Source organism: Rhineura floridana, chromosome 3 (assembly GCF_030035675.1).
Source record: "Rhineura floridana isolate rRhiFlo1 chromosome 3, rRhiFlo1.hap2, whole genome shotgun sequence".
Classification (NCBI taxonomy): Eukaryota; Metazoa; Chordata; class Lepidosauria; order Squamata; family Rhineuridae; genus Rhineura; species Rhineura floridana.
The window spans coordinates 20,392,906-20,407,155 of NC_084482.1; the positions used below are offsets into that span (position 1 = coordinate 20,392,906).

At 40.8% G+C, this 14,250-nt stretch overlaps 1 long non-coding RNA gene across 1 annotated transcript; it reads left to right on the forward strand.

Moving 5' to 3' along the window:
- The first annotated feature begins 11 nt into the window (after positions 1-11).
- Positions 12-7,177, forward strand: LOC133379485 (uncharacterized). Its single transcript, XR_009761186.1, has 3 exons — positions 12-337; positions 5,750-5,896; positions 6,478-7,177. It is a non-coding gene; the product is annotated as an uncharacterized LOC133379485 (long non-coding RNA).
- The last annotated feature ends 7,073 nt before the right edge of the window (positions 7,178-14,250 follow it).

Sequence of the window (14,250 nt, forward strand, 5' to 3'; positions counted from 1 at the left end):
CTCCAACCAGAAGTGCCGCCCGCCGCCTCAACCTACGCAACGACGCATGCGCTCTTCTAACTTTCGCGCATGTTCTCGCTTTCTCCAGACTTTCCAAGCTTCCAGCTACTCTCAAGCGCATGCGCCAGAGAGAAAGAACTGTGCTCTTAGTTACCAGTGCCAGCTCGGGTGTTTGGCCAGGACTACGTCTTCTAAATTAGGCCACAATGCCGTGCGCGCATTTTTGGGAGTAAGACCCATTGAATACAGTTCTGAATAAAGAAGGGTCAGGCTGTCTATTGGACAAATTTTAGCCCCTAAAGTAAATCCGCGCAAGTTGAGGAATCCGAAATAATTTGTATGTGCTAATTTTGTGTAGTCATGCGCGCCAATGCAAATTAGAAACCTCACTCCATGCATAAATATGCTGCGAAAAAACAGTTGACGCTGAGTAAGAACAAAGGCCCATCTTTGTTCCAGTATCCTATTTTCCCTGGGGCCAACCAAAGGCCTATAGAAAGGCGAAAGAGACTAGTGCAACAATACTTTCCCACTAGCGCTCCCCAGCAGCTGGCGTTCAGACAAGTACTTCCTCCGTTATTAGCGATGGTACACAGGTGTCATGGCTAGTAGCCGTTGATAGCTTTGTCCTCTGCGGATTTGCTTAATCCCATGGTGTTTAGTTTAGAAAAGAGGGTAAGTAAGGTGAAGGTAAGTGGGTACACCATAGAGGTGTATAAGATTATGCATGGTGCAGAGAATGTGGATAGAGAGGTTTTTACCATACTGGAATTTGGGGTCAGCCAGTTAAATTGAAGGATGGGAGATTAAGGACACACAAAAGGATTTCTTCACACAGCACATAGATAAACTATGGAATTTGTTATCACCTGGCTGCCAGTTGGGATGACTTTAAAAGTGGATTAGACAAATTTATGGCTGTCAATTGCTACTAGGGGTGTTGGGGAATTTTGATGAAAATGGGAGCAGAAATTGCCAATGTTCACTTACTCATCCTATGTCTGGAACGAAAAACCAGTGAATATGATTGGTATTTGGTGTTGGAATTATTTTCAGTCCACAAATGATATGTAATGGATTATGTTTTCCTTTCCTTTTGCATTGCATTTCCTTTGCATTTAAATGAATGGGGTAGAGTAACATAAGAACAATTTTGTCACAGTGGACGGTGAGACAAATAATGTCGTTTTTGGTGGAAGACAAACTGCAGCAGAATGGAAACAGTGCTGTATGCAATGAATACAGTGCTAAATGGAGAATATCCTTTTACATCCTTAATGTCTACTAGCCATAGTGGCTGTGTTCTCCTTCCAGTATTGGAGGCAGTATGCAACTGAACACGAGTTGCTGGGGAATATGAGCAGGAGAGTGTTATTGCGCTCCTGTCATGCTTAGGGAGTTCCCATAGGCTTATGGCCGTCATTGTGGGACAGAATTGTGGTCTACATGGGCCTTTGGTTCTGACCCAGCAGGGCTCTCCTTATGTTCTTTAAAAATTTATTTAATGAAATAGTATACTGCCCATGATGAGGTATTTCCATAGTGGTTCATATAAAAAGGGCTGTCAATGACAACTGATGCAAATCTCAGCATGTTTACATAGAAGCAAATTCCATTGAATTCAATGGGATTTAGTCTCTGATATAGCACCCTTCGTGTGCAAATGTATTTCTATATTTTATATATTTCTTGCCCACCCTTCATCATGAACAATCTCACGGTGGGATACAATTTAATACTGTAACAATTCCATATCAAAACAACACCAAAGGTAGAAAATGTATAAATAAAACAGCAATCTTTAAAACTACTACAGAAAGCTACATATTTTTACCTAGTCTGGGCAAACTAGCATCCTACCTGGGTGTTTTATATGGCAAAGGTTTAAAAGGAGATTGATTGCAACCACTGCTCCTCCTGTGACTCAATGGGTGGGATTTATGTGGTGTGTGTTTCAGCCCTTTATTAGTTCAGTTCTGTGTAAGCTGGCCTTAGAGCTAGTCCTGTTTATCATCTGTTTAATAAAGCAACCATTCTGCTGTACTCTTGAAGCCTGCCGTGATGCATGTTTAACTGAAAGGTGTACAACTTGAGTAGATGCACAAGGGACCCACTTCAAAGTATATAGATGGCAGATTCCAAACTGCCCTATTTCTGTGCGTGGCTGGAAAAGAGGCTAGGTCCGGTTTTCACTCCCTTTCAGTTCACTGATGAGGTGGTCTTCAGAAGAACTTTGAATGTTCTGGAGACATCCTGAGTGTCTGCATCATAGCAGATGATATGATTGTAGCTGCTGCAGGGAAGACATCATCCTGACGCAAATCATTGAACAGGCCCACACCACAGGTGTCAAGTTCAACAAAGGCAAGATGCAATATCTGGTTGATAGTGTGAAATACATGGGTCTCATTGCCCAAGCCATGGAATGAAGCTCGAGGACAGTAAATTGGATGCCATTACTAAAATGCCCACCTGATAATAAAAAGGGGTTGCAGTGTCTCTTCAGGACAGTTCAGTATTTGGCTCAGTTCATTCACAATGAATCCAGCCTGACAGTGTTGGTTAGGATACTGCTTTCCAAAGGTATCATGTGGCAATGAGGTCTACAACAGCAGCTAGCTTTGAATAAACTCAAGCAGGCCATTGCCTCCGCTTTTGTGCCACACTATTATGGCCCTGCTCTGCAATTGGAAGTCCAGGCTGATACAGCTAAAGATGGCTTAGGTGCATGTCTCCTACAGCAGAAACTGCTGATTGCCTTCATGTCTAGAGGACCTCACCAGGTCCGAATAGTATTATGCACAGATAGAGAAGGAACCTCTGGCCATCATCTTTGCCATCACTGAGTTACAGCAGTACGTTTTTGGCAACCCTGTCAAGGTTCAATTTGACCGTGTGCTGTTGGAGGCAATCTTCACCAAGCCGATAGAGAAGGCCCTAGCCTGGCTTCAGTAGATGCTTCTGCTTTATTCATTTATTTGACTTATATCCTGCCCTTCCTCCTGGCAGGAGCCCAGACGTTTACAGAAGTACAATCTCCATAATGTGCACACTTAAGGGCATGGACATGCCTGGTGCTGACACTTGTGTAGAAATAAGAAAAGGGTCAGTGGGGAAGGCATTCCACAAATGGGGTGCTACCATAAAGTAGGCTCTTTTGTGAAGGGGCATTGTGATTATTACTGGCATTGGCATGCTGCTAACCTTGCTCCCAGGCATCCATGTGCTGCCATGGACTGATTGCTATGAAGAAGGCTTCCACATGATTGGGACTGGGTGGGGGGGAGGGAGTCCTGATCACGTGGAAGCCTATGTGCAAGCAGTCAGTTGCTCACACACGGGCCTCTTCATTGCAAATAGTCAATGGACAATCTGGGGGTGGGGGCAAGAGCATGGCCCATGCCCCAAATCATGTGTGATTCATGTGTGAAGGGGGCTTAGATGTGCATATGATTTCAGTCAAAAACAAGGCAAGTTACAGGTTACTAAGGCAACTCATAGAATAGACATATACAAACTATACTGCTTCTATACTTGTAGAGAATGTGGATCCCATTGTACAGAGGAGGAAGAAACACTGAGGCACAGCAATAAGTGGCTAGCCCAAGATTGGTTAGTAAACTGAAAGCAGAAATAACAGTTCTCTGCATGTATGCAGAGGCAGAGTTTTTAGCTCACCAATTAGTATCTACAGTCTCCCCATTGTAATTTATTTATTATTAATTTATCAATAAATTAAGGGAGTTGGTGGAAAGGAGAACCAAGTTCCCTTGCGCAAACTGCTCCTCTCCTCTGTCCTCCCCATGGCAGACTTCAGTTACAGTTCTGCCTTGTTTTCCTTTAATTTGGTGGTTCAGAGAAGCAGAGAAAACTAGCTAATAATAAATATATTTATTTGCATTTAGCAGTGAGGGTTTGGGAGGGAAGTCCATAGGGGTGGGGGTAGTGGTATCAGCACTTACTTTTAAAATAATATGTTTAATGCAAGTTTATTTGCTTGTTTCACTTATGATTATGTGATCAAAAATTATAGTTTTAATATCAGAGTTGGTGTGCAAATATCAGATATCAGCATATAAAAAAAGAATTTTATATACAGCTTTAGCAGAGAGGCCTCTGTGGGGCCTGTTTCCTGTGCTTCAGAATTAGCTATCATAGGCAAGGGAGGAGGGGGAAACAGCTGCTTTGTTGAAATCCAGATGCGGATTGAATAGAGCTCTGAAAATCATGATTGTCCCAGCTAAATTAGAATAACTGAAAAGTACAAATCCACTCTTACATTGCTCTTTATTGAGTACAGCACAGGGTCACCACTTATAGCTGGGGATGTGAAAGGGAGAGACATAGCCCCCATCCCATGTTTCAGATCACACTTTCCTCTGGAGAACTTAACATTCTAGTCCTTACTGTGTTTTTGCAGGGAGCAGGTTTAGCCCACATCTCAGAAGTCTCCCTGATTGCACCATTTTAATTTCTACCATAGTAAGTGTAATAGGGGAAATAGTGTATTGGATTTAGTGATCCTCACTGACCGACAGGGATATAGGGAGGTACAGTGTGTTGGTGTTCAGAGTAACTAGAGAGGTTGTTTACGCCTTTTGAGACTTCTTTTAAAATTTACAAATCCTTCACATTCACACTGCCCATCATAATAACAGGCACTGTACTAGTGAGCTATTGAAAAGTAACTGCAGCAAATACTCTTAAAATACAGAAGTGGGTTTGGTTTTGTTCTCACAATTTAAACTTGAACATATCCAAGAGATTTTGGAGGCTGGCCCTTTCCTATCCACCTGGCCTTTGCTTTTCTTCCAGAACAAGCAGTCCCTTTCCCTGTCTCTCCAGAAAGAGGCCCGTGTCAGTTTGCTTAAGTATTTTTTATTTTTATTTTAAGGGGTTTTTTTTAACCAAAAAAGGCTCCCAGAGTGTCTTACAGATCACTACAAAAGGAGAATCCCTACCCTGAGGCTTACCATTTAAAAGGACATGATACAAAAGGGAAACGGATTGGGGAGGAGGAGGAAATAAGCAGACTTGGGGACCAATCCTTCTAACAACTAGTTTGGTGGAAAACCTCAAGGAGAGGTTGCACTAAAAGTTGCTGGCCTCTCAGCTGTGCTGGTGGAGTGCCTTACATTCTTCCTCTTCCTTTCCTGTGATGCAGCCTGATGGGATGGGTGCTGCCAGGTGACGTATTTGTACATTAAGATTGTTTTACAGAAATTACAATTAAAATGCAAACAATTATTCACAAATACTATTCCCACAACACAACTGGAGATCATGGAGAGAGGAGATTAGGTTCTGCTTTGGGGCTTGCCATAGGGGCATCTGGTTGGCCACTGTGAGAACAGGATGGTGGACCAGATGGGCCATTATGTCCCTCTGTTACTGTCTTTCAAACAAGAGGAAGAAAGAAAAGGGAAAATGAGAGAGAATGGGTGTAGAATGGTTTTAAAAATTTGTAATATCTACTATGTTAACCTTTTTGACAGATAAACATCTCGCCATCTCCTTTTCCTGTGTTGTGCATTTTATTTTTCCTGAGTTTATAGTCAGGCTCATGACATTTTAGGGTTAATTTGATGCCTTGTGTAGGCCAGGAGTGCATAACTCTAAATTGCTGAGTGCCACTTTGACATTTTTATTAGCTCAAGAGGGCTGCCCCAGTATACTAATTGCAGAAAAAGAATTTGCTGCACTTTTAAATGTTTTTTGCCCATTTTCTTTTTGTGTCTGCACATTCTAGCAAATTTTGTGCCACACTAGATGTGGAAGAGACGCAGATGTGATTCCTGTCGTTTGTAGCACTCTTCATCTTTGCTGAAGAGCTGGTGAGCAGAAATAGCCAATGAATTATCTGGGAACTATGTACAAAAAGCCTTCTTGCCTTAAGGTACTTTTCCTCTGACCTGTAGCCCTGCCCCTTCCTTGGCAGTGGGGTTTACTCCCAGCTTAGTTGGATTAGGATTGCAGCCTCAAGTATTCCAGTGGTTGGTGGGGGGCACAGGGTCCTACACCCTCACCCTTAGATTAAAACGATGTAACATATGAGAAACAGGTAAAAATCTACAAGGAATTGTGTGGGTCTGGGGAAGGAGTTGGATTATTTTTCTTCCTTTGCCCCCCCCTTTCCCTCACAACACACATTTCATTGAAGGAAGAGACTGGACTCAGATAAAGCTTCCACTGAGTCCAACTCCCCACCCCCTCTGTCCCTTCATACACAAAGAGAGGAGAGGGTTCTCTGACTATCAGCTCAATCTGGGAGGATGTTAAACATCATGGGTGTCACAGAGAGATTTGCCAAAGCCAGAGCATGCTTAGAAGTCCTGGAAAACATCTCAGTTGGGATGGACAGCCAGAGGCTTGAGAGAATGCAGGAAGAGGGAAAATGTTTTTTTTAAATGCATTTTTGATTATTTTTACTGCCTTTAAAGAGCATTATTATTTTTTCCTTTCTCTTTTTTTGCCAAGGGGGCAAGTACCAAGTTAAAGCAAGCTGTGAGAACTGCCATGAACCTGCTCTTTGTCGGGGATCCATCCAACATGGGCACATCAACGTGGAAGCACTGTGGTGTATGGGCTGCCAGTGGTTTGATGCTGCTGCTGTATACATTCAGGCCATTGGCCCATCTAGCCCTTCTCCATTGAATCCTAGACCTGGGGGGAGGGTGTGAGTAGCTTGTAGGGTCATCTAGTCCAGCCCTCTTTTCAATGGAGGAAATCCAAAGCTTGAGCATCCCCAAGAGATGGCTGTCCATCTCCAGTGTGGGACAGCCCCTGTGAAAATCCTCTTAGCTGGAAATGGCAGGGGATTGAATCAGCAACATTCTGCTTGCAAAACATACCCTCTACCATTGAGCTACTGCCTCTTCTCCTTTTTGGTTTCTCTGTTTCTCATTTCTCAGTCTTAAGTTCGGTTCCCTACACTTCTACATCAGTTTGTGATTTTAGCCCTCATGAAAATTCACTTGTCATTTTAGTGCTGATTTCTCCTAATATACACATTTTTGTATGCAGTTTTGCCTAATGTACACATCTTTGCAAGACAATTTCCACTAATATGCATTTTTGTGTTATATTTGTTAAATATAACACCCTTTATCATGTATGTGTTTTTTGTGCACATTACTTGGCTGGAGCAGTGCATTGCGCAATTTGGAGAAGGGCAAATTTTGAAGGATGGCTGTGGTTTTGGTTTATGTTATTTTTTCAGAAAGTATGATTTGGTCGGTTTGCCTTTGCATGTAAACTGTATGGAATTTCTCCTGACAACATAAGAAGAGCCTGCTGCATGAGGCCAGTGGTTCATCTTGTCCAGCATTTTGTTCTCACAGTGGTCAACCAGATGCCCATGGGAAGCCGCCAAGCAGTACCTGAGCACAAGAGCACTCCTGCGGATTCCAAGCAACTGGTATTTAGAAGAATACTGCTTCCAACTGTGGAAGCAGAGCATAGCCAACATGGCTAGTAGCCAATAATAGCCTTATTCTCCATGAATTTGTCTAATCTTTTAAAGCTATCCAAGCTGGTGGCCATCGCTGCCTCCTGTGGGAGCCAATTCCATAGTTTAACTATGTGCTGTGAAGAATACTCCATTGGGACAGACTGCCAGAGGCTTGAGCATTTAGCTTCATTGAGGATTTTTAAAAAACCACAAATTGCTGCAGAAATGTGGAGAACTAAATTTATTATTGGAATAATGAGAAATGGAGCACCAACATTGACAGATCCTTCCATGGACTCAATGGGCTTATAGGCCCCTTCTAACTGTACTGCTCTATGATCCCTACCTACACCCATGGGTGTCAAGGGAGGGAGCCAAGCATGAGCATTGCCACCCATCAGCCATGTGAGGGCTCTTTGCACCTCAGCTTAGGAGAGAGGAAAGCACAAGGACTCAAGCAACTATGCAGAGATAAGATCAGCCTCCCCCTTCATACTATGTGTTAGGTAATGGTCGAAGCAGCCCACTAGCTTTTGAGAATGTAATTCTCCCAAAGACTGCTGAAACTGTAGTAGCCTTTGGAAAAAACAACACCCCCCACTAAGCTGCCAGACATACAGCTAATTAGCTCAGAGGTGTGTTGTATTGGTATGCAATGCACATTACATGTGTGAATCATAACGTTTATTGCAGTAGAACATGCTACAAATGTGAATTATGTGGTGCCCTGCAGAAGTTCTTGGGTCTCACACAGACGTTTTGGGGATACACCCCTGAATATCATATTTTGTGGTCTGTGACAAAGCAGGTAATGTGGGTGTAGGACACGTTGGATAGATTCCGTAACATTGTTTGTTTAAGCAAGGGTTTTAAAAACTGCTCTTCAGCTGAAAGTTTTAGAATAGTGTACCATTTAAAAGCACGAAGACATAAATTACATCAATTTATAACTGAAAAACAGCAGTGGCGGTGCAGATTCCTGTACAAATGTAAAACTCCAGTATCAAAATATAAAAATTTACATTAAAATCATAGTCTACTAAAAAGGTCTGCTTGGCACCAAAAAGACACCAAGTGAACTTCCTTGGATTCAGCCTAGATATCCACATTCAAAGCCTGTTGTGGATTATGCATGTCGGCTGGAGTATGTACAAAATTCAGTCGAGATACGCATATTCCCTAAGGTTTATGGAGAGGAGATTATGCATAATAGTCAGACAATCTAAAAAGTTCAGTGGATATATGCACATTTCCCAAGGCTTATATAATATTGGTCAGGAAATGCGCAGTTTCCTCTTCATGTAAGTTTAATGTGCACATTCTACATGAGGTCTGATGAATATTCACAATGGCCAGTTATACGCACATTAACCACTCAGTTTACATTCCCTTTACATATATGTTAATCCAGCTTCCAGGTCAGTAAGGGACATGCTAGGAATGACACAATCCCATTAGTATCCAGGGAATTGGGGTTTATGGTTCAATGCTTGATCAGCTCTATCTCCACATTTCTGGTAAGCTTTTAACTTCCTTGGCTACATGGAAGAACACTTTTACCTGTGGCTCTCGGCTGTTGGTTTAGAACTCCCAACATTCCTGACATTGGGCATGCTGGCTGGGGCAGATGGGGAGTCCAAAAAAATCTGGAGTACCACAGGTAAGCCACTACTGGTTTAAACAACTTTAGAGTGGTAAATGGGAGAAATTAGATGGTGTCTGATTTGAAATTTAGATCATAAAAGTGGATTGTGTTATTCTGATGGCAGGCAACTTTGCAATGATTTGCCTTGTTCTTAAGAACGGGCTGTTAGGATCCTTTCAAGTATGAAGAGCTTCTAAGGATCCTGTTATTAAAATTAACATTGCATCTTGTGATACCTTAAAAACTTAGCGCATTTATTGTGGCGTGCATCCTTGTGGACAGCCACAATAACTTCATTGGTCTTTAAGGTGGCACAAGATGCTTCCTTGATTTTGCTGCAACAAGGGTTCTGAAAAATCCCATGATGTTCCATTATGTCAAAGCTCTGTTATAGCCAAATACTAACTTTGATAAGGGGTTGCTGATTTTGATTAAAAATACTTACTCCTCTACTGAATTTAGAATCGGAGATCTTCATGATAAACCTGTTAATACTGTTACCGCCTTTTAGGGTGTGGAGTGTTGTCTGTTCATTTTCTACTCTATTTTTACATAATACTGGGCTGGATCGAAAGATTCTTCCACTTTCCTTTCTCGCAGAAGAGCTATTTTACATCTCAGAACTAGAGTAAGAAAAGTGAAGCTAAATCCAATCATGTTCTACTTGCATGACCTCTTATGCCAGTGTAAGCATTGTGTGAAATCTTGCACAAGCGTCTGTGGAACAAGGACTGGCAGCTATTTTCCTTCAGCTCATGGTTCTCTGGATCTAACCCAGCATGGACCTTCAAGACCATTAGTATTTTCCTTGATTACACGAGGGACAATGTGGTTCTCATCTTTACCTCTATGACGTATGGGGCACCCTTCTTAAGAGATCTAGAAATGCTTTCTCCTGAATTATACTAAAATCAGGTTTACCTTGTTTACCACAACACTGAAGGTGCACAATGACTTCAAACTCTTCGGAAAACAGTTCAGCCAGCATCATTCTTGGGAGTGCCATTTGGCTTCAAGCTTTTCCAACTATTTATGCAATGTTAAATTTTGCTCCATCTAGGAAGGGCAGTTTAGTCCCATCTACACTTAGGCTGCAATCCTATAACCACTTACACAATTGACCTCAATAGGACTTGCTTCTGAGTAGATATCAAGCAAGAAATGGAATGTTTCAACATTACAGTACTTGGCGTGAGTGAATTAAAATGGGTGGGACACTTAATGAGGCAACTACAAAATATTTTATGCAGGAAATGATAAATTAAGAAATGGGGTTGCTTTAATAGTGAGCAGTGAAGTAACAAATGCAATTGCGAGCTATAACTCAAGGTCTGAGCGAGTGATATCAATGAGATTTAACGGGAAACCTGTTAACATAACCATCATCAAAGTTTCAGCTCCAACAGCAAACACAGAAGAAGAGGGAAGTGGAGAGATTTTAGGCAGAAGTATAGCAATTGATCACACATCAAAACAAGATGTTCTGATAATCATGGACTGGAATGCAAAAGTAGGGAACAGAGAAGAACTAGGAATTGTGGGGAAATGGGGCTTATGAGACAAATGAAGCAGGAGAAAAACATTGAATTCTGTGAAGCCAATGATTTGTTTCTGGCAACCATTTTTTGAGCAACTGAAAAGATAACTACACATGGATATCACCAAATGGTCAATATAGGAATCAAATTGATTATACAATTGGTAGCAGAAGATGGAGAAGTTCCATACTTTCAGCAAAAACAAGTCTAGGAGAGACTGTCATACAGATCATGAACTGGTAATATCGAAAATCAGCGTAAAGATATAGAACAACAACAAAGCAATCATAATGCCAAAATACAATTTAAAGAACACCCCAGAAGAATATAAAGGTCAAAAATAAGGAACAGATTTGAGGCTTTAAACTTAGTTGATAGAGAAAAAGAAGAACTATGGATTGAAGTCAGAGACATTATCAGGGAAGAATGCAAAAAGACAATACCTCTAATTAAAAACAAGAAAGACCTCAATGGATGACTTTGACAAAAGCTAAGATGGTTAAAGATAGAAGGAAAGCAAAAGCAAAAGTAGAGAGAAACATGGCTAGAACCCTAAATGTAACAATACAGTGACTGGTATGTAGGGACAAAACTACTCCAATAGTTACTGTATAGAAATAGAAGAGGATAATAAAAAAGGTAGAACAAGAGCCCTATTCCAAAAGATCAGAGAAATTAAAGGGAAACTTAAACCAAGGGTAGGGATGTTGAATAATCAACAGGGGAACGCACTGGCTCACCGAGATAAAAGGAAGATGGAAGCAGTACACTGAAGAACTCTATAAAAGCATGAAAGATTCATTCATGGAGGAACCGTATGATGAAGAACCAGAAATTTTAGAATGTGAGGTAAAAGCTGCTCTTAAAATACTTGGAAGAAACAAATCACCAGGAATAGATGGCATACCAATGGAGTTGCTACAAGTTAACACAGACTGAATCTGTCCACATTTTGACAAAAATGTGTCAAGAAATATGGAAAACTAAACAATGGCCCACAGACTGGAAGTGTTCAATATACATCCCAATTACAAAGAAAGGGGATCCCAGGAAATGCAGTAATGATCAAACTATTGCCTTAATATCCCATGCAAAGTAATGCTCAAGATTCTACAACAAAGGCTCTTGCCATATATGGAGCGAGAAATGCAAATGTCCAAGCTGGATTTAGAAAGGGAAGAGGTGCCAGAGATCATATCGCAAACATATATTGGATAATGGAACAGAGCAAGGAATTTCAGAAGGAAATCACCCTGTGCTTTATCGATTATAGCAAAGCTTTTGATTGTGTAGATCATGAAAAACTATGGAATGCTTTAAAAGAAATGGGGGTGCCACAGCATCTGATTGTTCTGATGTGCAACCTATACTCGGGACAAGAGACTGCTGAAAGGACAGAACATGGAAAAACCAATTGGTTCCCCATTGGAAAGGGTGCGAGACGGGTGTATTTTATCACACTACTTAATCTGTATGTAGAACATATCATATGAAAAGCAGGAATAGACCAAGATGGAGGTGTGAAAATTGGAGGGAGAAATATCAGTAATTTAAGATATGCTGACAATATCATACTACTAGGAGAAACCAGTAACGATTTGAAACGAATGCTGTTGAAAGTTAAAGAGGAAAGCACAAACGCAGGACTACAGTTAATCAAAAAGACTAAAGTAATGACAACAGAAGATTTGTGTAACTTTACAGTTGACAATGAGGACATTGAACTTGTCAAGGATTATCGATACCTTGGCACCGTCATTAACCAAAATGGAGACAATAGTCAAGAAATCAGAAGAGGGCTAGGACTGGGGAGGGCAGCTATGAGAGAACTAGAAAAGGTCCTCAAATGCAAAGATGCATCACCAAACACCAAAGTCAAGATCATCCAGACCATAGTATTTCTGATCTGTATGCATGGATGTGAAAGTTGGACAGTGAAAATAGCAGGTAAGAGAAAAATCAACTCATTTGAAATGTGGTGTTAGAGGAGAGCTTTGTGCATACCATGGACTGCAAAAAAGACAAATAATTGGGTGTTAGAACAAATTAAACCAGACCTATCACTAGAAGCTAAAATGATGAAACTCAGGTTATCATACTTTGGACACATAATGAGAAGACAGGATTCGGTAGAAAAGACAATGTTGGGAAAAACAGAAGGGGGTAGAAAAAGAGGAAGGCCTAACAAGAGATGGATTGATTCCATAAAGGAAGCCACAGACCTGAACTTACAAGATGTGAACAGGGTGGTTTATAACAAATGCTATTGGAGGTCGCTGATTCATAGGGTTGCCATCAGTCATAAGCAACTTGAAGGCACATAACACACACAGATATGTACTGTACTGCAATAAATGAATTAAATGCTGAAGGTTTTTAAAAGGAATTTGATTTTAGAACTACGTGTCCCATTCAGGATAAGAAGTCTCAGCTTTGCCCCTTTATTAAATCAAATTTCAGTCAATTCTATTTCTTTATGCATCTGTTCTCAGGAATTATTTCTCTGCATTTTCAAATGCTGCCTTCCGCATGTTTCATGGGAAGTACTAACAAACCTCCTGAAAGTTGCCATTTATGTATTTGTCATAGAACTGCAGAACACTGTATTTAGTAGGAATCCCAAGGCTTCCAATAGAATTTTGGGGGGAGGGAAAACTAAAGAGCCAGTCCAAACTCCAAGTCCATTAGGGGGGGGGAGGAGAGCAGAAAACTGGAAAAGAATGTAACAGAGTATCTTAAAGAAGGCGTGGCTGACTGGCACACTAAACAGAAGCACGCCATAGTGCTTTGCTTGCAGGCCTCACTTGTAGTATAATGTATCATATTACTCTACATCCCTCCCTTAGGAAAGGTTTTGGAAAGAAACTCATGACATTTATTCTTGTACTCTTCTGAAAATGTTAAGAAAATTATTATCTGATGGAGAAAAATAATGCACAAGGTTGCTACGTTTGCCCTTATGTCCCCTAAAATTAGTCATTAAATCAGTTTTGCAAAATGTAGCATGTTGTGCTGGGGATCAGCCAGAGACATATTGTATTTTGTCACCTTAATTGTAAATTGTATTGCCTTCATTGATGTATTTTTATGCTTGTGCTTATTTTCTTGTAAGCCGCCTTGAGGACTTTTGGCCAAAAGGCAAGGCAAAAATAAATTTAATAACAATGTATAAAATGATATATTCCACGTTTACAATTATCTAATAGTTTTTAGTATATAAACTCTTGGCAAATCAGCAAGATAGGAATTTCCTTAATCTTTAAGGCTACAATGCTAGGTGTCCTGAACCCTCTCCGACTCTTTTAACTCTTGCATATTCTGCACTTTGCAGAAAAATGAAACAGTACAATACAGGTTGTTAACCAGAGCTGTGTGTACACAGTTATTTGGTATGAGCAGAGAATGTGATTCTGTGTGCAGAATTCATTTTTCTGACCTCTCCACTTTTATTAAACGAAAGGAAAAACACATTTCTAGCCCTTACGGCTGCAACAATATACTTCAAAGATGTGTGGGTAGCATCCTGCATAGCTTTGTCTGACTAGCAAAACTAGAATGATGCAAATAGTTCAAATACAATTACACAATATAAGATGAATTATGCATATTTACTCAAC